Below are 23,509 nucleotides of genomic sequence, written 5' to 3'. Positions count from 1 at the left end.
ACTTCACGATCGCAGGCAGTATATTTTCTTATCTCCCAAAGATCCTGCTGCCAGATCCCAGAGGTCACCCTCCTTTTTAAAGGTGGGACCAAGACTCATGCTGTGCTTTTCATAGGGCTTGCCCGTTATTTGTGCCCGTTCGAGGTGCCCTGAGAGGTCGCCAATCCTGAGTCAGCTTCCTCTCAGGTAGACTTGAAGGGGCACGTCAGACTTGTTTCACGTGTCTCCAGCCTAGACAGATATATCCTTCTATATTCAGGTTTAATGAAAGTACGTGTGAAAAAGGCACATACGGTGCATGGCTATGTGTAGAGCGTGTTGAAAGCGTAAAATGGCTAGGGGACAAAAGGCCTACAGTGCCACTTAACTAAAAGCCTGATTCACATTTCCTGTTCCCCTTCCCCAGCAGCCCCGACAACTCCTAATGAGCTGAGGTGAGTACAAAAGAAATTTGCATATTCCCAGACATACACATGTGAACAGTCCACCTTTTTGTACCTTGAGCAGAGACTTTGAAATGTTGGCCTGTTTTGCCCACCGGCCTGGTTCTCGCCCTCTTTCTTAGAGCCTGAAAATACCTTTCAGGTCCTCACCCTCGCAATGACAGGGTCTTTGATGTGCCGCCACTTACCCTAGAGAGCTATATTGTCACTTACTCTGGTTTCTCTTCAAAACGAAAATATCTTTCGCCTTTTACTAAAGATTTCCGTGGAGAGGAACATTTAAGAGTTTATTCAATTTTTTTAAGCCTTGCCACAGGTGAGGCTGTTTATCATTTGTTTAAAAGAAAAGCATTAGAAGTTGGGGAATATCCAGCAATTGTCTGCTGCTTTTTTGGGGGACATGAGTTTGGTGTTTTATTCCTGAGCTCTCTGCTTGCTCATTTGCATAAACAGAGTGCAGGAGAGGTGCCTCATGGGAAAGAGCTTGTGCAGTGCATGAGATTGCTTTTCTTGACTGACTTGAAACTACACGATCGCAGGCAGTATATTTTCTTATCTCCCAAAGATCCTGCTGCCAGATCCCAGAGGTCACCCTCCTTTTTAAAGGTGGGACCAAGACTCATGCTGTGCTTTTCATAGGGCTTGCCCGTTATTTGTGCCCGTTGGAGGTGCCCTGAGAGGTCGCCAATCCTGAGTCCGCTTCCTCTCAGGTAGACTTGAAGGGGCACGTCAGACTTGTTTCACGTGTCTCCAGCCTAGACAGATATATTCTTCTATATTCAGGTTTAATGAAAGTACGTGTGAAAAAGGCACATACGGTGCATGGCTATGTGTAGAGCACAGTGGTGGCTCTGAGCATATCGATTGGAGGGATGGTGTTGAAAGCGTAAAATGGCTAGGGGACAAAAGGCCTACAGTGCCACTTAACTAAAAGCCTGATTCACATTTCCTGTTCCCCTTCCCCAGCAGCCCCGACAACTCCTAATGAGCTGAGGTGAGTACAAAAGAAATTTGCATATTCCCAGACATACACATGTGAACAGTCCACCTTTTTGTACCTTGAGCAGAGACTTTGAAATGTTGGCCTGTTTTGCCCACCGGCCTGGTTCTCGCCCTCTTTCTTAGAGCCTGAAAATACCTTTCAGGTCCTCACCCTCGCAATGACAGGGTCTTTGATGTGCCGCCACTTACCCTAGAGAGCTATATTGTCACTTACTCTGGTTTCTCTTCAAAACGAAAAAATCTTTCGTCTTTTACTAAAGATTTCCGTGGAGAGGAACATTTAAGAGTTTATTCAATTTTTTTAAGCCTTGCCACAGATGAGGCTGTTTATCATTTGTTTAAAAGAAAAGCATTAGAAGTTGGGGAATATCCAGCAATTGTCTGCTGCTTTTTTGGGGGACATGAGTTTGGTGTTTTATTCCTGAGCTCTCTGCTTGCTCATTTGCATAAACAGAGTGCAGGAGAGGTGCCTCATGGGAAAGAGCTTGTGCAGTGCATGAGATTGCTTTTCTTGACTGACTTGAAACTTCACGATCGCAGGCAGTATATTTTCTTATCTCCCAAAGATCCTGCTGCCAGATCCCAGATGTCACCCTCCTTTTTAAAGGTGGGACCAAGACTCATGCTGTGCTTTTCATAGGGCTTGCCCGTTATTTGTGCCCGTTAGAGGTGCCCTGAGAGGTCGCCAATCCTGAGTCAGCTTCCTCTCAGGTAGACTTGAAGGGGCACGTCAGACTTGTTTCACGTGTCTCCAGCCTAGACAGATATATCCTTCTATATTCAGGTTTAATGAAAGTACGTGTGAAAAAGGCACATACGGTGCATGGCTATGTGTAGAGCGTGTTGAAAGCGTAAAATGGCTAGGGGACAAAAGGCCTACAGTGCCACTTAACTAAAAGCCTGATTCACATTTCCTGTTCCCCTTCCCCAGCAGCCCCGACAACTCCTAATGAGCTGAGGTGAGTACAAAAGAAATTTGCATATTCCCAGACATACACATGTGAACAGTCCACCTTTTTGTACCTTGAGCAGAGACTTTGAAATGTTGGCCTGTTTTGCCCACCGGCCTGGTTCTCGCCCTCTTTCTTAGAGCCTGAAAATACCTTTCAGGTCCTCACCCTCGCAATGACAGGGTCTTTGATGTGCCGCCACTTACCCTAGAGAGCTATATTGTCACTTACTCTGGTTTCTCTTCAAAACGAAAAAATCTTTCGCCTTTTACTAAAGATTTCCGTGGAGAGGAACATTTAAGAGTTTATTCAATTTTTTTAAGCCTTGCCACAGGTGAGGCTGTTTATCATTTGTTTAAAAGAAAAGCATTAGAAGTTGGGGAATATCCAGCAATTGTCTGCTGCTTTTTTGGGGGACTTGAGTTTGGTGTTTTATTCCTGAGCTCTCTGCTTGCTCATTTGCATAAACAGAGTGCAGGAGAGGTGCCTCATGGGAAAGAGCTTGTGCAGTGCATGAGATTGCTTTTCTTGACTGACTTGAAACTTCACGATCGCAGGCAGTATATTTTCTTATCTCCCAAAGATCCTGCTGCCAGATCCCAGAGGTCACCCTCCTTTTTAAAGGTGGGACCAAGACTCATGCTGTGCTTTTCATAGGGCTTGCCCGTTATTTGTGCCCGTTATTTGTGCCCGTTCGAGGTGCCCTGAGAGGTCGCCAATCCTGAGTCAGCTTCCTCTCAGGTAGACTTGAAGGGGCACGTCAGACTTGTTTCACGTGTCTCCAGCCTAGACAGATATATCCTTCTATATTCAGGTTTAATGAAAGTACGTGTGAAAAAGGCACATACGGTGCATGGCTATGTGTAGAGCGTGTTGAAAGCGTAAAATGGCTAGGGGACAAAAGGCCTACAGTGCCACTTAACTAAAAGCCTGATTCACATTTCCTGTTCCCCTTCCCCAGCAGCCCCGACAACTCCTAATGAGCTGAGGTGAGTACAAAAGAAATTTGCATATTCCCAGACATACACATGTGAACAGTCCACCTTTTTGTACCTTGAGCAGAGACTTTGAAATGTTGGCCTGTTTTGCCCACCGGCCTGGTTCTCGCCCTCTTTCTTAGAGCCTGAAAATATCTTTCAGGTCCTCACCCTCGCAATGACAGGGTCTTTGATGTGCCGCCACTTACCCTAGAGAGCTATATTGTCACTTACTCTGGTTTCTCTTCAAAACGAAAAAATCTTTCGCCTTTTACTAAAGATTTCCGTGGAGAGGAACATTTAAGAGTTTATTCAATTTTTTTAAGCCTTGCCACAGGTGAGGCTGTTTATCATTTGTTTAAAAGAAAAGCATTAGAAGTTGGGGAATATCCAGCAATTGTCTGCTGCTTTTTTGGGGGACATGAGTTTGGTGTTTTATTCCTGAGCTCTCTGCTTGCTCATTTGCATAAACAGAGTGCAGGAGAGGTGCCTCATGGGAAAGAGCTTGTGCAGTGCATGAGATTGCTTTTCTTGACTGACTTGAAACTTCACGATCGCAGGCAGTATATTTTCTTATCTCCCAAAGATCCTGCTGCCAGATCCCAGAGGTCACCCTCCTTTTTAAAGGTGGGACCAAGACTCATGCTGTGCTTTTCATAGGGCTTGCCCGTTATTTGTGCCCGTTAGAGGTGCCCTGAGAGGTCGCCAATCCTGAGTCAGCTTCCTCTCAGGTAGACTTGAAGGGGCACGTCAGACTTGTTTCACGTGTCTCCAGCCTAGACAGATATATCCTTCTATATTCAGGTTTAATGAAAGTACGTGTGAAAAAGGCACATACGGTGCATGGCTATGTGTAGAGCGTGTTGAAAGCGTAAAATGGCTAGGGGACAAAAGGCCTACAGTGCCACTTAACTAAAAGCCTGATTCACATTTGCTGTTCCCCTTCCCCAGCAGCCCCGACAACTCCTAATGAGCTGAGGTGAGTACAAAAGAAATTTGCATATTCCCAGACATACACATGTGAACAGTCCACCTTTTTGTACCTTGAGCTGAGACTTTGAAATGTTGGCCTGTTTTGCCCACCGGCCTGGTTCTCGCCCTCTTTCTTAGAGCCTGAAAATACCTTTCAGGTCCTCACCCTCGCAATGACAGCGTCTTTGATGTGCCGCCACTTACCCTAGAGAGCTATATTGTCACTTACTCTGGTTTCTCTTCAAAACGAAAAAATCTTTCGCCTTTTACTAAAGATTTCCGTGGAGAGGAACCTTTAAGAGTTTATTCAATTTTTTTAAGCCTTGCCACAGGTGAGGCTGTTTATCATTTGTTTAAAAGAAAAGCATTACAAGTTGGGGAATATCCAGCAATTGTCTGCTGCTTTTTTTGGGGGACATGAGTTTGGTGTTTTATTCCTGAGCTCTCTGCTTGCTCATTTGCATAAACAGAGTGCAGGAGAGGTGCCTCATGGGAAAGAGCTTGTGCAGTGCATGAGATTGCTTTTCTTGACTGACTTGAAACTTCACGATCGCAGGCAGTATATTTTCTTATCTCCCAAAGATCCTGCTGCCAGATCCCAGAGGTCACCCTCCTTTTTAAAGGTGGGACCAAGACTCATGCTGTGCTTTTCATAGGGCTTGCCCGTTATTTGTGCCCGTTCGAGGTGCCCTGAGAGGTCGCCAATCCTGAGTCAGCTTCCTCTCAGGTAGACTTGAAGGGGCACGTCAGACTTGTTTCACGTGTCTCCAGCCTAGACAGATATATCCTTCTATATTCAGGTTTAATGAAAGTACGTGTGAAAAAGGCACATACGGTGCATGGCTATGTGTAGAGCGTGTTGAAAGCGTAAAATGGCTAGGGGACAAAAGGCCTACAGTGCCACTTAACTAAAAGCCTGATTCACATTTCCTGTTCCCCTTCCCCAGCAGCCCCGACAACTCCTAATGAGCTGAGGTGAGTACAAAAGAAATTTGCATATTCCCAGACATACACATGTGAACAGTCCACCTTTTTGTACCTTGAGCAGAGACTTTGAAATGTTGGCCTGTTTTGCCCACCGGCCTGGTTCTCGCCCTCTTTCTTAGAGCCTGAAAATACCTTTCAGGTCCTCACCCTCGCAATGACAGGGTCTTTGATGTGCCGCCACTTACCCTAGAGAGCTATATTGTCACTTACTCTGGTTTCTCTTCAAAACGAAAAAATCTTTCGCCTTTTACTAAAGATTTCCGTGGAGAGGAACATTTAAGAGTTTATTCAATTTTTTTAAGCCTTGCCACAGATGAGGCTGTTTATCATTTGTTTAAAAGAAAAGCATTAGAAGTTGGGGAATATCCAGCAATTGTCTGCTGCTTTTTTGGGGGACATGAGTTTGGTGTTTTATTCCTGAGCTCTCTGCTTGCTCATTTGCATAAACTGAGTGCAGGAGAGGTGCCTCATGGGAAAGAGCTTGTGCAGTGCATGAGATTGCTTTTCTTGACTGACTTGAAACTTCACGATCGCAGGCAGTATATTTTCTTATCTCCCAAAGATCCTGCTGCCAGATCCCAGAGGTCACCCTCCTTTTTAAAGGTGGGACCAAGACTCATGCTGTGCTTTTCATAGGGCTTGCCCGTTATTTGTGCCCGTTAGAGGTGCCCTGAGAGGTCGCCAATCCTGAGTCAGCTTCCTCTCAGGTAGACTTGAAGGGGCACGTCAGACTTGTTTCACGTGTCTCCAGCCTAGACAGATATATCCTTCTATATTCAGGTTTAATGAAAGTACGTGTGAAAAAGGCACATACGGTGCATGGCTATGTGTAGAGCGTGTTGAAAGCGTAAAATGGCTAGGGGACAAAAGGCCTACAGTGCCACTTAACTAAAAGCCTGATTCACATTTGCTGTTCCCCTTCCCCAGCAGCCCCGACAACTCCTAATGAGCTGAGGTGAGTACAAAAGAAATTTGCATATTCCCAGACATACACATGTGAACAGTCCACCTTTTTGTACCTTGAGCAGAGACTTTGAAATGTTGGCCTGTTTTGCCCACCGGCCTGGTTCTCGCCCTCTTTCTTAGAGCCTGAAAATACCTTTCAGGTCCTCACCCTCGCAATGACAGGGTCTTTGATGTGCCGCCACTTACCCTAGAGAGCTATATTGTCACTTACTCTGGTTTCTCTTCAAAACGAAAATATCTTTCGCCTTTTACTAAAGATTTCCGTGGAGAGGAACATTTAAGAGTTTATTCAATTTTTTTAAGCCTTGCCACAGGTGAGGCTGTTTATCATTTGTTTAAAAGAAAAGCATTAGAAGTTGGGGAATATCCAGCAATTGTCTGCTGCTTTTTTGGGGGACATGAGTTTGGTGTTTTATTCCTGAGCTCTCTGCTTGCTCATTTGCATAAACAGAGTGCAGGAGAGGTGCCTCATGGGAAAGAGCTTGTGCAGTGCATGAGATTGCTTTTCTTGACTGACTTGAAACTTCACGATCGCAGGCAGTATATTTTCTTATCTCCCAAAGATCCTGCTGCCAGATCCCAGAGGTCACCCTCCTTTTTAAAGGTGGGACCAAGACTCATGCTGTGCTTTTCATAGGGCTTGCCCGTTATTTGTGCCCGTTAGAGGTGCCCTGAGAGGTCGCCAATCCTGAGTCAGCTTCCTCTCAGGTAGACTTGAAGGGGCACGTCAGACTTGTTTCACGTGTCTCCAGCCTAGACAGATATATCCTTCTATATTCAGGTTTAATGAAAGTACGTGTGAAAAAGGCACATACAGTGCATGGCTATGTGTAGAGCGTGTTGAAAGCGTAAAATGGCTAGGGGACAAAAGGCCTACAGTGCCACTTAACTAAAAGCCTGATTCACATTTGCTGTTCCCCTTCCCCAGCAGCCCCGACAACTCCTAATGAGCTGAGGTGAGTACAAAAGAAATTTGAATATTCCCAGACATACACATGTGAACAGTCCACCTTTTTGTACCTTGAGCAGAGACTTTGAAATGTTGGCCTGTTTTGCCCACCGGCCTGGTTCTCGCCCTCTTTCTTAGAGCCTGAAAATACCTTTCAGGTCCTCACCCTCGCAATGACAGGGTCTTTGATGTGCCGCCACTTACCCTAGAGAGCTATATTGTCACTTACTCTGGTTTCTCTTCAAAACGAAAAAATCTTTCGCCTTTTACTAAAGATTTCCGTGGAGAGGAACATTTAAGAGTTTATTCAATTTTTTTAAGCCTTGCCACAGGTGAGGCTGTTTATCATTTGTTTAAAAGAAAAGCATTAGAAGTTGGGGAATATCCAGCAATTGTCTGCTGCTTTTTTGGGGGACATGAGTTTGGTGTTTTATTCCTGAGCTCTCTGCTTGCTCATTTGCATAAACAGAGTGCAGGAGAGGTGCCTCATGGGAAAGAGCTTGTGCAGTGCATGAGATTGCTTTTCTTGACTGACTTGAAACTTCACGATCGCAGGCAGTATATTTTCTTATCTCCCAAAGATCCTGCTGCCAGATCCCAGAGGTCACCCTCCTTTTTAAAGGTGGGACCAAGACTCATGCTGTGCTTTTCATAGGGCTTGCCCGTTATTTGTGCCCGTTCGAGGTGCCCTGAGAGGTCGCCAATCCTGAGTCAGCTTCCTCTCAGGTAGACTTGAAGGGGCACGTCAGACTTGTTTCACGTGTCTCCAGCCTAGACAGATATATCCTTCTATATTCAGGTTTAATGAAAGTACGTGTGAAAAAGGCACATACGGTGCATGGCTATGTGTAGAGCGTGTTGAAAGCGTAAAATGGCTAGGGGACAAAAGGCCTACAGTGCCACTTAACTAAAAGCCTGATTCACATTTCCTGTTCCCCTTCCCCAGCAGCCCCGACAACTCCTAATGAGCTGAGGTGAGTACAAAAGAAATTTGCATATTCCCAGACATACACATGTGAACAGTCCACCTTTTTGTACCTTGAGCAGAGACTTTGAAATGTTGGCCTGTTTTGCCCACCGGCCTGGTTCTCGCCCTCTTTCTTAGAGCCTGAAAATACCTTTCAGGTCCTCACCCTCGCAATGACAGCGTCTTTGATGTGCCGCCACTTACCCTAGAGAGCTATATTGTCACTTACTCTGGTTTCTCTTCAAAACGAAAAAATCTTTCGCCTTTTACTAAAGATTTCCGTGGAGAGGAACCTTTAAGAGTTTATTCAATTTTTTTAAGCCTTGCCACAGGTGAGGCTGTTTATCATTTGTTTAAAAGAAAAGCATTACAAGTTGGGGAATATCCAGCAATTGTCTGCTGCTTTTTTTGGGGGACATGAGTTTGGTGTTTTATTCCTGAGCTCTCTGCTTGCTCATTTGCATAAACAGAGTGCAGGAGAGGTGCCTCATGGGAAAGAGCTTGTGCAGTGCATGAGATTGCTTTTCTTGACTGACTTGAAACTTCACGATCGCAGGCAGTATATTTTCTTATCTCCCAAAGATCCTGCTGCCAGATCCCAGAGGTCACCCTCCTTTTTAAAGGTGGGACCAAGACTCATGCTGTGCTTTTCATAGGGCTTGCCCGTTATTTGTGCCCGTTCGAGGTGCCCTGAGAGGTCGCCAATCCTGAGTCAGCTTCCTCTCAGGTAGACTTGAAGGGGCACGTCAGACTTGTTTCACGTGTCTCCAGCCTAGACAGATATATCCTTCTATATTCAGGTTTAATGAAAGTACGTGTGAAAAAGGCACATACGGTGCATGGCTATGTGTAGAGCGTGTTGAAAGCGTAAAATGGCTAGGGGACAAAAGGCCTACAGTGCCACTTAACTAAAAGCCTGATTCACATTTCCTGTTCCCCTTCCCCAGCAGCCCCGACAACTCCTAATGAGCTGAGGTGAGTACAAAAGAAATTTGCATATTCCCAGACATACACATGTGAACAGTCCACCTTTTTGTACCTTGAGCAGAGACTTTGAAATGTTGGCCTGTTTTGCCCACCGGCCTGGTTCTCGCCCTCTTTCTTAGAGCCTGAAAATACCTTTCAGGTCCTCACCCTCGCAATGACAGGGTCTTTGATGTGCCGCCACTTACCCTAGAGAGCTATATTGTCACTTACTCTGGTTTCTCTTCAAAACGAAAAAATCTTTCGCCTTTTACTAAAGATTTCCGTGGAGAGGAACATTTAAGAGTTTATTCAATTTTTTTAAGCCTTGCCACAGATGAGGCTGTTTATCATTTGTTTAAAAGAAAAGCATTAGAAGTTGGGGAATATCCAGCAATTGTCTGCTGCTTTTTTGGGGGACATGAGTTTGGTGTTTTATTCCTGAGCTCTCTGCTTGCTCATTTGCATAAACTGAGTGCAGGAGAGGTGCCTCATGGGAAAGAGCTTGTGCAGTGCATGAGATTGCTTTTCTTGACTGACTTGAAACTTCACGATCGCAGGCAGTATATTTTCTTATCTCCCAAAGATCCTGCTGCCAGATCCCAGAGGTCACCCTCCTTTTTAAAGGTGGGACCAAGACTCATGCTGTGCTTTTCATAGGGCTTGCCCGTTATTTGTGCCCGTTAGAGGTGCCCTGAGAGGTCGCCAATCCTGAGTCAGCTTCCTCTCAGGTAGACTTGAAGGGGCACGTCAGACTTGTTTCACGTGTCTCCAGCCTAGACAGATATATCCTTCTATATTCAGGTTTAATGAAAGTACGTGTGAAAAAGGCACATACGGTGCATGGCTATGTGTAGAGCGTGTTGAAAGCGTAAAATGGCTAGGGGACAAAAGGCCTACAGTGCCACTTAACTAAAAGCCTGATTCACATTTGCTGTTCCCCTTCCCCAGCAGCCCCGACAACTCCTAATGAGCTGAGGTGAGTACAAAAGAAATTTGCATATTCCCAGACATACACATGTGAACAGTCCACCTTTTTGTACCTTGAGCAGAGACTTTGAAATGTTGGCCTGTTTTGCCCACCGGCCTGGTTCTCGCCCTCTTTCTTAGAGCCTGAAAATACCTTTCAGGTCCTCACCCTCGCAATGACAGGGTCTTTGATGTGCCGCCACTTACCCTAGAGAGCTATATTGTCACTTACTCTGGTTTCTCTTCAAAACGAAAATATCTTTCGCCTTTTACTAAAGATTTCCGTGGAGAGGAACATTTAAGAGTTTATTCAATTTTTTTAAGCCTTGCCACAGGTGAGGCTGTTTATCATTTGTTTAAAAGAAAAGCATTAGAAGTTGGGGAATATCCAGCAATTGTCTGCTGCTTTTTTGGGGGACATGAGTTTGGTGTTTTATTCCTGAGCTCTCTGCTTGCTCATTTGCATAAACAGAGTGCAGGAGAGGTGCCTCATGGGAAAGAGCTTGTGCAGTGCATGAGATTGCTTTTCTTGACTGACTTGAAACTTCACGATCGCAGGCAGTATATTTTCTTATCTCCCAAAGATCCTGCTGCCAGATCCCAGAGGTCACCCTCCTTTTTAAAGGTGGGACCAAGACTCATGCTGTGCTTTTCATAGGGCTTGCCCGTTATTTGTGCCCGTTAGAGGTGCCCTGAGAGGTCGCCAATCCTGAGTCAGCTTCCTCTCAGGTAGACTTGAAGGGGCACGTCAGACTTGTTTCACGTGTCTCCAGCCTAGACAGATATATCCTTCTATATTCAGGTTTAATGAAAGTACGTGTGAAAAAGGCACATACAGTGCATGGCTATGTGTAGAGCGTGTTGAAAGCGTAAAATGGCTAGGGGACAAAAGGCCTACAGTGCCACTTAACTAAAAGCCTGATTCACATTTGCTGTTCCCCTTCCCCAGCAGCCCCGACAACTCCTAATGAGCTGAGGTGAGTACAAAAGAAATTTGAATATTCCCAGACATACACATGTGAACAGTCCACCTTTTTGTACCTTGAGCAGAGACTTTGAAATGTTGGCCTGTTTTGCCCACCGGCCTGGTTCTCGCCCTCTTTCTTAGAGCCTGAAAATACCTTTCAGGTCCTCACCCTCGCAATGACAGGGTCTTTGATGTGCCGCCACTTACCCTAGAGAGCTATATTGTCACTTACTCTGGTTTCTCTTCAAAACGAAAAAATCTTTCGCCTTTTACTAAAGATTTCCGTGGAGAGGAACATTTAAGAGTTTATTCAATTTTTTTAAGCCTTGCCACAGGTGAGGCTGTTTATCATTTGTTTAAAAGAAAAGCATTAGAAGTTGGGGAATATCCAGCAATTGTCTGCTGCTTTTTTGGGGGACATGAGTTTGGTGTTTTATTCCTGAGCTCTCTGCTTGCTCATTTGCATAAACAGAGTGCAGGAGAGGTGCCTCATGGGAAAGAGCTTGTGCAGTGCATGAGATTGCTTTTCTTGACTGACTTGAAACTTCACGATCGCAGGCAGTATATTTTCTTATCTCCCAAAGATCCTGCTGCCAGATCCCAGAGGTCACCCTCCTTTTTAAAGGTGGGACCAAGACTCATGCTGTGCTTTTCATAGGGCTTGCCCGTTATTTGTGCCCGTTCGAGGTGCCCTGAGAGGTCGCCAATCCTGAGTCAGCTTCCTCTCAGGTAGACTTGAAGGGGCACGTCAGACTTGTTTCACGTGTCTCCAGCCTAGACAGATATATCCTTCTATATTCAGGTTTAATGAAAGTACGTGTGAAAAAGGCACATACGGTGCATGGCTATGTGTAGAGCGTGTTGAAAGCGTAAAATGGCTAGGGGACAAAAGGCCTACAGTGCCACTTAACTAAAAGCCTGATTCACATTTCCTGTTCCCCTTCCCCAGCAGCCCCGACAACTCCTAATGAGCTGAGGTGAGTACAAAAGAAATTTGCATATTCCCAGACATACACATGTGAACAGTCCACCTTTTTGTACCTTGAGCAGAGACTTTGAAATGTTGGCCTGTTTTGCCCACCGGCCTGGTTCTCGCCCTCTTTCTTAGAGCCTGAAAATACCTTTCAGGTCCTCACCCTCGCAATGACAGGGTCTTTGATGTGCCGCCACTTACCCTAGAGAGCTATATTGTCACTTACTCTGGTTTCTCTTCAAAACGAAAAAATCTTTCGCCTTTTACTAAAGATTTCCGTGGAGAGGAACATTTAAGAGTTTATTCAATTTTTTTAAGCCTTGCCACAGGTGAGGCTGTTTATCATTTGTTTAAAAGAAAAGCATTAGAAGTTGGGGAATATCCAGCAATTGTCTGCTGCTTTTTTGGGGGACATGAGTTTGGTGTTTTATTCCTGAGCTCTCTGCTTGCTCATTTGCATAAACAGAGTGCAGGAGAGGTGCCTCATGGGAAAGAGCTTGTGCAGTGCATGAGATTGCTTTTCTTGACTGACTTGAAACTTCACGATCGCAGGCAGTATATTTTCTTATCTCCCAAAGATCCTGCTGCCAGATCCCAGAGGTCACCCTCCTTTTTAAAGGTGGGACCAAGACTCATGCTGTGCTTTTCATAGGGCTTGCCCGTTATTTGTGCCCGTTATTTGTGCCCGTTCGAGGTGCCCTGAGAGGTCGCCAATCCTGAGTCAGCTTCCTCTCAGGTAGACTTGAAGGGGCACGTCAGACTTGTTTCACGTGTCTCCAGCCTAGACAGATATATCCTTCTATATTCAGGTTTAATGAAAGTACGTGTGAAAAAGGCACATACGGTGCATGGCTATGTGTAGAGCGTGTTGAAAGCGTAAAATGGCTAGGGGACAAAAGGCCTACAGTGCCACTTAACTAAAAGCCTGATTCACATTTCCTGTTCCCCTTCCCCAGCAGCCCCGACAACTCCTAATGAGCTGAGGTGAGTACAAAAGAAATTTGCATATTCCCAGACATACACATGTGAACAGTCCACCTTTTTGTACCTTGAGCAGAGACTTTGAAATGTTGGCCTGTTTTGCCCACCGGCCTGGTTCTCGCCCTCTTTCTTAGAGCCTGAAAATATCTTTCAGGTCCTCACCCTCGCAATGACAGGGTCTTTGATGTGCCGCCACTTACCCTAGAGAGCTATATTGTCACTTACTCTGGTTTCTCTTCAAAACGAAAAAATCTTTCGCCTTTTACTAAAGATTTCCGTGGAGAGGAACATTTAAGAGTTTAATCAATTTTTTTAAGCCTTGCCACAGGTGAGGCTGTTTATCATTTGTTTAAAAGAAAAGCATTAGAAGTTGGGGAATATCCAGCAATTGTCTGCTGCTTTTTTGGGGGACATGAGTTTGGTGTTTTATTCCTGAGCTCTCTGCTTGCTCATTTGCATAAACAGAGTGCAGGAGAGGTGCCTCATGGGAAAGAGCTTGTGCAGTGCATGAGATTGCTTTTCTTGACTGACTTGAAACTTCACGATCGCAGGCAGTATATTTTCTTATCTCCCAAAGATCCTGCTGCCAGATCCCAGAGGTCACCCTCCTTTTTAAAGGTGGGACCAAGACTCATGCTGTGCTTTTCATAGGGCTTGCCCGTTATTTGTGCCCGTTGGAGGTGCCCTGAGAGGTCGCCAATCCTGAGTCCGCTTCCTCTCAGGTAGACTTGAAGGGGCACGTCAGACTTGTTTCACGTGTCTCCAGCCTAGACAGATATATCCTTCTATATTCAGGTTTAATGAAAGTACGTGTGAAAAAGGCACATACAGTGCATGGCTATGTGTAGAGCGTGTTGAAAGCGTAAAATGGCTAGGGGACAAAAGGCCTACAGTGCCACTTAACTAAAAGCCTGATTCACATTTGCTGTTCCCCTTCCCCAGCAGCCCCGACAACTCCTAATGAGCTGAGGTGAGTACAAAAGAAATTTGAATATTCCCAGACATACACATGTGAACAGTCCACCTTTTTGTACCTTGAGCAGAGACTTTGAAATGTTGGCCTGTTTTGCCCACCGGCCTGGTTCTCGCCCTCTTTCTTAGAGCCTGAAAATACCTTTCAGGTCCTCACCCTCGCAATGACAGGGTCTTTGATGTGCCGCCACTTACCCTAGAGAGCTATATTGTCACTTACTCTGGTTTCTCTTCAAAACGAAAAAATCTTTCGCCTTTTACTAAAGATTTCCGTGGAGAGGAACATTTAAGAGTTTATTCAATTTTTTTAAGCCTTGCCACAGGTGAGGCTGTTTATCATTTGTTTAAAAGAAAAGCATTAGAAGTTGGGGAATATCCAGCAATTGTCTGCTGCTTTTTTGGGGGACATGAGTTTGGTGTTTTATTCCTGAGCTCTCTGCTTGCTCATTTGCATAAACAGAGTGCAGGAGAGGTGCCTCATGGGAAAGAGCTTGTGCAGTGCATGAGATTGCTTTTCTTGACTGACTTGAAACTTCACGATCGCAGGCAGTATATTTTCTTATCTCCCAAAGATCCTGCTGCCAGATCCCAGAGGTCACCCTCCTTTTTAAAGGTGGGACCAAGACTCATGCTGTGCTTTTCATAGGGCTTGCCCGTTATTTGTGCCCGTTAGAGGTGCCCTGAGAGGTCGCCAATCCTGAGTCAGCTTCCTCTCAGGTAGACTTGAAGGGGCACGTCAGACTTGTTTCACGTGTCTCCAGCCTAGACAGATATATCCTTCTATATTCAGGTTTAATGAAAGTACGTGTGAAAAAGGCACATACGGTGCATGGCTATGTGTAGAGCGTGTTGAAAGCGTAAAATGGCTAGGGGACAAAAGGCCTACAGTGCCACTTAACTAAAAGCCTGATTCACATTTCCTGTTCCCCTTCCCCAGCAGCCCCGACAACTCCTAATGAGCTGAGGTGAGTACAAAAGAAATTTGCATATTCCCAGACATACACATGTGAACAGTCCACCTTTTTGTACCTTGAGCAGAGACTTTGAAATGTTGGCCTGTTTTGCCCACCGGCCTGGTTCTCGCCCTCTTTCTTAGAGCCTGAAAATACCTTTCAGGTCCTCACCCTCGCAATGACAGGGTCTTTGATGTGCCGCCACTTACCCTAGAGAGCTATATTGTCACTTACTCTGGTTTCTCTTCAAAACGAAAAAATCTTTCGCCTTTTACTAAAGATTTCCGTGGAGAGGAACATTTAAGAGTTTATTCAATTTTTTTAAGCCTTGCCACAGGTGAGGCTGTTTATCATTTGTTTAAAAGAAAAGCATTAGAAGTTGGGGAATATCCAGCAATTGTCTGCTGCTTTTTTGGGGGACATGAGTTTGGTGTTTTATTCCTGAGCTCTCTGCTTGCTCATTTGCATAAACAGAGTGCAGGAGAGGTGCCTCATGGGAAAGAGCTTGTGCAGTGCATGAGATTGCTTTTCTTGACTGACTTGAAACTTCACGATCGCAGGCAGTATATTTTCTTATCTCCCAAAGATCCTGCTGCCAGATCCCAGAGGTCACCCTCCTTTTTAAAGGTGGGACCAAGACTCATGCTGTGCTTTTCATAGGGCTTGCCCGTTATTTGTGCCCGTTATTTGTGCCCGTTCGAGGTGCCCTGAGAGGTCGCCAATCCTGAGTCAGCTTCCTCTCAGGTAGACTTGAAGGGGCACGTCAGACTTGTTTCACGTGTCTCCAGCCTAGACAGATATATCCTTCTATATTCAGGTTTAATGAAAGTACGTGTGAAAAAGGCACATACGGTGCATGGCTATGTGTAGAGCGTGTTGAAAGCGTAAAATGGCTAGGGGACAAAAGGCCTACAGTGCCACTTAACTAAAAGCCTGATTCACATTTCCTGTTCCCCTTCCCCAGCAGCCCCGACAACTCCTAATGAGCTGAGGTGAGTACAAAAGAAATTTGCATATTCCCAGACATACACATGTGAACAGTCCACCTTTTTGTACCTTGAGCAGAGACTTTGAAATGTTGGCCTGTTTTGCCCACCGGCCTGGTTCTCGCCCTCTTTCTTAGAGCCTGAAAATATCTTTCAGGTCCTCACCCTCGCAATGACAGGGTCTTTGATGTGCCGCCACTTACCCTAGAGAGCTATATTGTCACTTACTCTGGTTTCTCTTCAAAACGAAAAAATCTTTCGCCTTTTACTAAAGATTTCCGTGGAGAGGAACATTTAAGAGTTTATTCAATTTTTTTAAGCCTTGCCACAGGTGAGGCTGTTTATCATTTGTTTAAAAGAAAAGCATTAGAAGTTGGGGAATATCCAGCAATTGTCTGCTGCTTTTTTGGGGGACATGAGTTTGGTGTTTTATTCCTGAGCTCTCTGCTTGCTCATTTGCATAAACAGAGTGCAGGAGAGGTGCCTCATGGGAAAGAGCTTGTGCAGTGCATGAGATTGCTTTTCTTGACTGACTTGAAACTTCACGATCGCAGGCAGTATATTTTCTTATCTCCCAAAGATCCTGCTGCCAGATCCCAGAGGTCACCCTCCTTTTTAAAGGTGGGACCAAGACTCATGCTGTGCTTTTCATAGGGCTTGCCCGTTATTTGTGCCCGTTAGAGGTGCCCTGAGAGGTCGCCAATCCTGAGTCAGCTTCCTCTCAGGTAGACTTGAAGGGGCACGTCAGACTTGTTTCACGTGTCTCCAGCCTAGACAGATATATCCTTCTATATTCAGGTTTAATGAAAGTACGTGTGAAAAAGGCACATACGGTGCATGGCTATGTGTAGAGCGTGTTGAAAGCGTAAAATGGCTAGGGGACAAAAGGCCTACAGTGCCACTTAACTAAAAGCCTGATTCACATTTGCTGTTCCCCTTCCCCAGCAGCCCCGACAACTCCTAATGAGCTGAGGTGAGTACAAAAGAAATTTGCATATTCCCAGACATACACATGTGAACAGTCCACCTTTTTGTACCTTGAGCTGAGACTTTGAAATGTTGGCCTGTTTTGCCCACCGGCCTGGTTCTCGCCCTCTTTCTTAGAGCCTGAAAATACCTTTCAGGTCCTCACCCTCGCAATGACAGCGTCTTTGATGTGCCGCCACTTACCCTAGAGAGCTATATTGTCACTTACTCTGGTTTCTCTTCAAAACGAAAAAATCTTTTGCCTTTTACTAAAGATTTCCGTGGAGAGGAACCTTTAAGAGTTTATTCAATTTTTTTAAGCCTTGCCACAGGTGAGGCTGTTTATCATTTGTTTAAAAGAAAAGCATTACAAGTTGGGGAATATCCAGCAATTGTCTGCTGCTTTTTTTGGGGGACATGAGTTTGGTGTTTTATTCCTGAGCTCTCTGCTTGCTCATTTGCATAAACAGAGTGCAGGAGAGGTGCCTCATGGGAAAGAGCTTGTGCAGTGCATGAGATTGCTTTTCTTGACTGACTTGAAACTTCACGATCGCAGGCAGTATATTTTCTTATCTCCCAAAGATCCTGCTGCCAGATCCCAGAGGTCACCCTCCTTTTTAAAGGTGGGACCAAGACTCATGCTGTGCTTTTCATAGGGCTTGCCCGTTATTTGTGCCCGTTCGAGGTGCCCTGAGAGGTCGCCAATCCTGAGTCAGCTTCCTCTCAGGTAGACTTGAAGGGGCACGTCAGACTTGTTTCACGTGTCTCCAGCCTAGACAGATATATCCTTCTATATTCAGGTTTAATGAAAGTACGTGTGAAAAAGGCACATACGGTGCATGGCTATGTGTAGAGCGTGTTGAAAGCGTAAAATGGCTAGGGGACAAAAGGCCTACAGTGCCACTTAACTAAAAGCCTGATTCACATTTCCTGTTCCCCTTCCCCAGCAGCCCCGACAACTCCTAATGAGCTGAGGTGAGTACAAAAGAAATTTGCATATTCCCAGACATACACATGTGAACAGTCCACCTTTTTGTACCTTGAGCAGAGACTTTGAAATGTTGGCCTGTTTTGCCCACCGGCCTGGTTCTCGCCCTCTTTCTTAGAGCCTGAAAATACCTTTCAGGTCCTCACCCTCGCAATGACAGGGTCTTTGATGTGCCGCCACTTACCCTAGAGAGCTATATTGTCACTTACTCTGGTTTCTCTTCAAAACGAAAAAATCTTTCGCCTTTTACTAAAGATTTCCGTGGAGAGGAACATTTAAGAGTTTATTCAATTTTTTTAAGCCTTGCCACAGATGAGGCTGTTTATCATTTGTTTAAAAGAAAAGCATTAGAAGTTGGGGAATATCCAGCAATTGTCTGCTGCTTTTTTGGGGGACATGAGTTTGGTGTTTTATTCCTGAGCTCTCTGCTTGCTCATTTGCATAAACTGAGTGCAGGAGAGGTGCCTCATGGGAAAGAGCTTGTGCAGTGCATGAGATTGCTTTTCTTGACTGACTTGAAACTTCACGATCGCAGGCAGTATATTTTCTTATCTCCCAAAGATCCTGCTGCCAGATCCCAGAGGTCACCCTCCTTTTTAAAGGTGGGACCAAGACTCATGCTGTGCTTTTCATAGGGCTTGCCCGTTATTTGTGCCCGTTAGAGGTGCCCTGAGAGGTCGCCAATCCTGAGTCAGCTTCCTCTCAGGTAGACTTGAAGGGGCACGTCAGACTTGTTTCACGTGTCTCCAGCCTAGACAGATATATCCTTCTATATTCAGGTTTAATGAAAGTACGTGTGAAAAAGGCACATACGGTGCATGGCTATGTGTAGAGCGTGTTGAAAGCGTAAAATGGCTAGGGGACAAAAGGCCTACAGTGCCACTTAACTAAAAGCCTGATTCACATTTGCTGTTCCCCTTCCCCAGCAGCCCCGACAACTCCTAATGAGCTGAGGTGAGTACAAAAGAAATTTGCATATTCCCAGACATACACATGTGAACAGTCCACCTTTTTGTACCTTGAGCAGAGACTTTGAAATGTTGGCCTGTTTTGCCCACCGGCCTGGTTCTCGCCCTCTTTCTTAGAGCCTGAAAATACCTTTCAGGTCCTCACCCTCGCAATGACAGGGTCTTTGATGTGCCGCCACTTACCCTAGAGAGCTATATTGTCACTTACTCTGGTTTCTCTTCAAAACGAAAATATCTTTCGCCTTTTACTAAAGATTTCCGTGGAGAGGAACATTTAAGAGTTTATTCAATTTTTTTAAGCCTTGCCACAGGTGAGGCTGTTTATCATTTGTTTAAAAGAAAAGCATTAGAAGTTGGGGAATATCCAGCAATTGTCTGCTGCTTTTTTGGGGGACATGAGTTTGGTGTTTTATTCCTGAGCTCTCTGCTTGCTCATTTGCATAAACAGAGTGCAGGAGAGGTGCCTCATGGGAAAGAGCTTGTGCAGTGCATGAGATTGCTTTTCTTGACTGACTTGAAACTTCACGATCGCAGGCAGTATATTTTCTTATCTCCCAAAGATCCTGCTGCCAGATCCCAGAGGTCACCCTCCTTTTTAAAGGTGGGACCAAGACTCATGCTGTGCTTTTCATAGGGCTTGCCCGTTATTTGTGCCCGTTAGAGGTGCCCTGAGAGGTCGCCAATCCTGAGTCAGCTTCCTCTCAGGTAGACTTGAAGGGGCACGTCAGACTTGTTTCACGTGTCTCCAGCCTAGACAGATATATCCTTCTATATTCAGGTTTAATGAAAGTACGTGTGAAAAAGGCACATACAGTGCATGGCTATGTGTAGAGCGTGTTGAAAGCGTAAAATGGCTAGGGGACAAAAGGCCTACAGTGCCACTTAACTAAAAGCCTGATTCACATTTGCTGTTCCCCTTCCCCAGCAGCCCCGACAACTCCTAATGAGCTGAGGTGAGTACAAAAGAAATTTGAATATTCCCAGACATACACATGTGAACAGTCCACCTTTTTGTACCTTGAGCAGAGACTTTGAAATGTTGGCCTGTTTTGCCCACCGGCCTGGTTCTCGCCCTCTTTCTTAGAGCCTGAAAATACCTTTCAGGTCCTCACCCTCGCAATGACAGGGTCTTTGATGTGCCGCCACTTACCCTAGAGAGCTATATTGTCACTTACTCTGGTTTCTCTTCAAAACGAAAAAATCTTTCGCCTTTTACTAAAGATTTCCGTGGAGAGGAACATTTAAGAGTTTATTCAATTTTTTTAAGCCTTGCCACAGGTGAGGCTGTTTATCATTTGTTTAAAAGAAAAGCATTAGAAGTTGGGGAATATCCAGCAATTGTCTGCTGCTTTTTTGGGGGACATGAGTTTGGTGTTTTATTCCTGAGCTCTCTGCTTGCTCATTTGCATAAACAGAGTGCAGGAGAGGTGCCTCATGGGAAAGAGCTTGTGCAGTGCATGAGATTGCTTTTCTTGACTGACTTGAAACTTCACGATCGCAGGCAGTATATTTTCTTATCTCCCAAAGATCCTGCTGCCAGATCCCAGAGGTCACCCTCCTTTTTAAAGGTGGGACCAAGACTCATGCTGTGCTTTTCATAGGGCTTGCCCGTTATTTGTGCCCGTTCGAGGTGCCCTGAGAGGTCGCCAATCCTGAGTCAGCTTCCTCTCAGGTAGACTTGAAGGGGCACGTCAGACTTGTTTCACGTGTCTCCAGCCTAGACAGATATATCCTTCTATATTCAGGTTTAATGAAAGTACGTGTGAAAAAGGCACATACGGTGCATGGCTATGTGTAGAGCGTGTTGAAAGCGTAAAATGGCTAGGGGACAAAAGGCCTACAGTGCCACTTAACTAAAAGCCTGATTCACATTTCCTGTTCCCCTTCCCCAGCAGCCCCGACAACTCCTAATGAGCTGAGGTGAGTACAAAAGAAATTTGCATATTCCCAGACATACACATGTGAACAGTCCACCTTTTTGTACCTTGAGCAGAGACTTTGAAATGTTGGCCTGTTTTGCCCACCGGCCTGGTTCTCGCCCTCTTTCTTAGAGCCTGAAAATACCTTTCAGGTCCTCACCCTCGCAATGACAGCGTCTTTGATGTGCCGCCACTTACCCTAGAGAGCTATATTGTCACTTACTCTGGTTTCTCTTCAAAACGAAAAAATCTTTCGCCTTTTACTAAAGATTTCCGTGGAGAGGAACCTTTAAGAGTTTATTCAATTTTTTTAAGCCTTGCCACAGGTGAGGCTGTTTATCATTTGTTTAAAAGAAAAGCATTACAAGTTGGGGAATATCCAGCAATTGTCTGCTGCTTTTTTTGGGGGACATGAGTTTGGTGTTTTATTCCTGAGCTCTCTGCTTGCTCATTTGCATAAACAGAGTGCAGGAGAGGTGCCTCATGGGAAAGAGCTTGTGCAGTGCATGAGATTGCTTTTCTTGACTGACTTGAAACTTCACGATCGCAGGCAGTATATTTTCTTATCTCCCAAAGATCCTGCTGCCAGATCCCAGAGGTCACCCTCCTTTTTAAAGGTGGGACCAAGACTCATGCTGTGCTTTTCATAGGGCTTGCCCGTTATTTGTGCCCGTTCGAGGTGCCCTGAGAGGTCGCCAATCCTGAGTCAGCTTCCTCTCAGGTAGACTTGAAGGGGCACGTCAGACTTGTTTCACGTGTCTCCAGCCTAGACAGATATATCCTTCTATATTCAGGTTTAATGAAAGTACGTGTGAAAAAGGCACATACGGTGCATGGCTATGTGTAGAGCGTGTTGAAAGCGTAAAATGGCTAGGGGACAAAAGGCCTACAGTGCCACTTAACTAAAAGCCTGATTCACATTTCCTGTTCCCCTTCCCCAGCAGCCCCGACAACTCCTAATGAGCTGAGGTGAGTACAAAAGAAATTTGCATATTCCCAGACATACACATGTGAACAGTCCACCTTTTTGTACCTTGAGCAGAGACTTTGAAATGTTGGCCTGTTTTGCCCACCGGCCTGGTTCTCGCCCTCTTTCTTAGAGCCTGAAAATACCTTTCAGGTCCTCACCCTCGCAATGACAGGGTCTTTGATGTGCCGCCACTTACCCTAGAGAGCTATATTGTCACTTACTCTGGTTTCTCTTCAAAACGAAAAAATCTTTCGCCTTTTACTAAAGATTTCCGTGGAGAGGAACATTTAAGAGTTTATTCAATTTTTTTAAGCCTTGCCACAGATGAGGCTGTTTATCATTTGTTTAAAAGAAAAGCATTAGAAGTTGGGGAATATCCAGCAATTGTCTGCTGCTTTTTTGGGGGACATGAGTTTGGTGTTTTATTCCTGAGCTCTCTGCTTGCTCATTTGCATAAACTGAGTGCAGGAGAGGTGCCTCATGGGAAAGAGCTTGTGCAGTGCATGAGATTGCTTTTCTTGACTGACTTGAAACTTCACGATCGCAGGCAGTATATTTTCTTATCTCCCAAAGATCCTGCTGCCAGATCCCAGAGGTCACCCTCCTTTTTAAAGGTGGGACCAAGACTCATGCTGTGCTTTTCATAGGGCTTGCCCGTTATTTGTGCCCGTTAGAGGTGCCCTGAGAGGTCGCCAATCCTGAGTCAGCTTCCTCTCAGGTAGACTTGAAGGGGCACGTCAGACTTGTTTCACGTGTCTCCAGCCTAGACAGATATATCCTTCTATATTCAGGTTTAATGAAAGTACGTGTGAAAAAGGCACATACGGTGCATGGCTATGTGTAGAGCGTGTTGAAAGCGTAAAATGGCTAGGGGACAAAAGGCCTACAGTGCCACTTAACTAAAAGCCTGATTCACATTTGCTGTTCCCCTTCCCCAGCAGCCCCGACAACTCCTAATGAGCTGAGGTGAGTACAAAAGAAATTTGCATATTCCCAGACATACACATGTGAACAGTCCACCTTTTTGTACCTTGAGCAGAGACTTTGAAATGTTGGCCTGTTTTGCCCACCGGCCTGGTTCTCGCCCTCTTTCTTAGAGCCTGAAAATACCTTTCAGGTCCTCACCCTCGCAATGACAGGGTCTTTGATGTGCCGCCACTTACCCTAGAGAGCTATATTGTCACTTACTCTGGTTTCTCTTCAAAACGAAAATATCTTTCGCCTTTTACTAAAGATTTCCGTGGAGAGGAACATTTAAGAGTTTATTCAATTTTTTTAAGCCTTGCCACAGGTGAGGCTGTTTATCATTTGTTTAAAAGAAAAGCATTAGAAGTTGGGGAATATCCAGCAATTGTCTGCTGCTTTTTTGGGGGACATGAGTTTGGTGTTTTATTCCTGAGCTCTCTGCTTGCTCATTTGCATAAACAGAGTGCAGGAGAGGTGCCTCATGGGAAAGAGCTTGTGCAGTGCATGAGATTGCTTTTCTTGACTGACTTGAAACTTCACGATCGCAGGCAGTATATTTTCTTATCTCCCAAAGATCCTGCTGCCAGATCCCAGAGGTCACCCTCCTTTTTAAAGGTGGGACCAAGACTCATGCTGTGCTTTTCATAGGGCTTGCCCGTTATTTGTGCCCGTTAGAGGTGCCCTGAGAGGTCGCCAATCCTGAGTCAGCTTCCTCTCAGGTAGACTTGAAGGGGCACGTCAGACTTGTTTCACGT

At 45.2% G+C, this 23,509-nt stretch overlaps 24 non-coding genes across 24 annotated transcripts; all 24 read left to right on the top strand.

Annotated features, from left to right (window-relative positions):
- Positions 1 to 652: 652 nt before the first annotated feature.
- Positions 653 to 767, top strand: LOC146775177 (U5 spliceosomal RNA). Its single transcript, XR_014974252.1, has one exon. It is a non-coding gene; the product is annotated as a U5 spliceosomal RNA (small nuclear RNA).
- Positions 768 to 1,655: 888 nt separating this feature from the next.
- Positions 1,656 to 1,770, top strand: LOC146775176 (U5 spliceosomal RNA). Its single transcript, XR_014974263.1, has one exon. It is a non-coding gene; the product is annotated as a U5 spliceosomal RNA (small nuclear RNA).
- An 852-nt stretch (positions 1,771 to 2,622) lies between these two features.
- LOC146775175 (U5 spliceosomal RNA) lies at positions 2,623 to 2,737 on the top strand. Its single transcript, XR_014973060.1, has one exon. It is a non-coding gene; the product is annotated as a U5 spliceosomal RNA (small nuclear RNA).
- An 865-nt stretch (positions 2,738 to 3,602) lies between these two features.
- Positions 3,603 to 3,717, top strand: LOC146775174 (U5 spliceosomal RNA). The gene has a single exon (XR_014973058.1). It is a non-coding gene; the product is annotated as a U5 spliceosomal RNA (small nuclear RNA).
- Positions 3,718 to 4,569: 852 nt separating this feature from the next.
- On the top strand, positions 4,570 to 4,684 carry LOC146775173 (U5 spliceosomal RNA). The gene has a single exon (XR_014973595.1). It is a non-coding gene; the product is annotated as a U5 spliceosomal RNA (small nuclear RNA).
- Positions 4,685 to 5,537: 853 nt separating this feature from the next.
- On the top strand, positions 5,538 to 5,652 carry LOC146775172 (U5 spliceosomal RNA). Its single transcript, XR_014973621.1, has one exon. It is a non-coding gene; the product is annotated as a U5 spliceosomal RNA (small nuclear RNA).
- Positions 5,653 to 6,504: 852 nt separating this feature from the next.
- On the top strand, positions 6,505 to 6,619 carry LOC146775171 (U5 spliceosomal RNA). The gene has a single exon (XR_014974251.1). It is a non-coding gene; the product is annotated as a U5 spliceosomal RNA (small nuclear RNA).
- An 852-nt stretch (positions 6,620 to 7,471) lies between these two features.
- Positions 7,472 to 7,586, top strand: LOC146775170 (U5 spliceosomal RNA). Its single transcript, XR_014973057.1, has one exon. It is a non-coding gene; the product is annotated as a U5 spliceosomal RNA (small nuclear RNA).
- Positions 7,587 to 8,438: 852 nt separating this feature from the next.
- On the top strand, positions 8,439 to 8,553 carry LOC146775169 (U5 spliceosomal RNA). The gene has a single exon (XR_014973594.1). It is a non-coding gene; the product is annotated as a U5 spliceosomal RNA (small nuclear RNA).
- Positions 8,554 to 9,406: 853 nt separating this feature from the next.
- On the top strand, positions 9,407 to 9,521 carry LOC146775168 (U5 spliceosomal RNA). Its single transcript, XR_014973620.1, has one exon. It is a non-coding gene; the product is annotated as a U5 spliceosomal RNA (small nuclear RNA).
- Positions 9,522 to 10,373: 852 nt separating this feature from the next.
- Positions 10,374 to 10,488, top strand: LOC146775167 (U5 spliceosomal RNA). The gene has a single exon (XR_014974250.1). It is a non-coding gene; the product is annotated as a U5 spliceosomal RNA (small nuclear RNA).
- Positions 10,489 to 11,340: 852 nt separating this feature from the next.
- LOC146775166 (U5 spliceosomal RNA) lies at positions 11,341 to 11,455 on the top strand. The gene has a single exon (XR_014973056.1). It is a non-coding gene; the product is annotated as a U5 spliceosomal RNA (small nuclear RNA).
- Positions 11,456 to 12,307: 852 nt separating this feature from the next.
- On the top strand, positions 12,308 to 12,422 carry LOC146775165 (U5 spliceosomal RNA). The gene has a single exon (XR_014973055.1). It is a non-coding gene; the product is annotated as a U5 spliceosomal RNA (small nuclear RNA).
- Positions 12,423 to 13,287: 865 nt separating this feature from the next.
- Positions 13,288 to 13,402, top strand: LOC146775164 (U5 spliceosomal RNA). The gene has a single exon (XR_014972959.1). It is a non-coding gene; the product is annotated as a U5 spliceosomal RNA (small nuclear RNA).
- Positions 13,403 to 14,254: 852 nt separating this feature from the next.
- LOC146775163 (U5 spliceosomal RNA) lies at positions 14,255 to 14,369 on the top strand. The gene has a single exon (XR_014973054.1). It is a non-coding gene; the product is annotated as a U5 spliceosomal RNA (small nuclear RNA).
- Positions 14,370 to 15,221: 852 nt separating this feature from the next.
- Positions 15,222 to 15,336, top strand: LOC146775162 (U5 spliceosomal RNA). Its single transcript, XR_014973053.1, has one exon. It is a non-coding gene; the product is annotated as a U5 spliceosomal RNA (small nuclear RNA).
- Positions 15,337 to 16,201: 865 nt separating this feature from the next.
- On the top strand, positions 16,202 to 16,316 carry LOC146775161 (U5 spliceosomal RNA). The gene has a single exon (XR_014973052.1). It is a non-coding gene; the product is annotated as a U5 spliceosomal RNA (small nuclear RNA).
- An 852-nt stretch (positions 16,317 to 17,168) lies between these two features.
- LOC146775160 (U5 spliceosomal RNA) lies at positions 17,169 to 17,283 on the top strand. The gene has a single exon (XR_014973722.1). It is a non-coding gene; the product is annotated as a U5 spliceosomal RNA (small nuclear RNA).
- An 853-nt stretch (positions 17,284 to 18,136) lies between these two features.
- Positions 18,137 to 18,251, top strand: LOC146775159 (U5 spliceosomal RNA). Its single transcript, XR_014973619.1, has one exon. It is a non-coding gene; the product is annotated as a U5 spliceosomal RNA (small nuclear RNA).
- An 852-nt stretch (positions 18,252 to 19,103) lies between these two features.
- Positions 19,104 to 19,218, top strand: LOC146775158 (U5 spliceosomal RNA). The gene has a single exon (XR_014974249.1). It is a non-coding gene; the product is annotated as a U5 spliceosomal RNA (small nuclear RNA).
- Positions 19,219 to 20,070: 852 nt separating this feature from the next.
- LOC146775157 (U5 spliceosomal RNA) lies at positions 20,071 to 20,185 on the top strand. Its single transcript, XR_014973051.1, has one exon. It is a non-coding gene; the product is annotated as a U5 spliceosomal RNA (small nuclear RNA).
- An 852-nt stretch (positions 20,186 to 21,037) lies between these two features.
- On the top strand, positions 21,038 to 21,152 carry LOC146775156 (U5 spliceosomal RNA). The gene has a single exon (XR_014973592.1). It is a non-coding gene; the product is annotated as a U5 spliceosomal RNA (small nuclear RNA).
- Positions 21,153 to 22,005: 853 nt separating this feature from the next.
- On the top strand, positions 22,006 to 22,120 carry LOC146775155 (U5 spliceosomal RNA). The gene has a single exon (XR_014973618.1). It is a non-coding gene; the product is annotated as a U5 spliceosomal RNA (small nuclear RNA).
- An 852-nt stretch (positions 22,121 to 22,972) lies between these two features.
- LOC146775154 (U5 spliceosomal RNA) lies at positions 22,973 to 23,087 on the top strand. The gene has a single exon (XR_014974248.1). It is a non-coding gene; the product is annotated as a U5 spliceosomal RNA (small nuclear RNA).
- The last annotated feature ends 422 nt before the right edge of the window (positions 23,088 to 23,509 follow it).

Source organism: Triturus cristatus, chromosome 12 (assembly GCF_964204655.1).
Source record: "Triturus cristatus chromosome 12, aTriCri1.1, whole genome shotgun sequence".
NCBI classification, from domain to species: Eukaryota; Metazoa; Chordata; class Amphibia; order Caudata; family Salamandridae; genus Triturus; species Triturus cristatus.
This window is presented reverse-complemented; position numbering and strand designations above follow the sequence as displayed.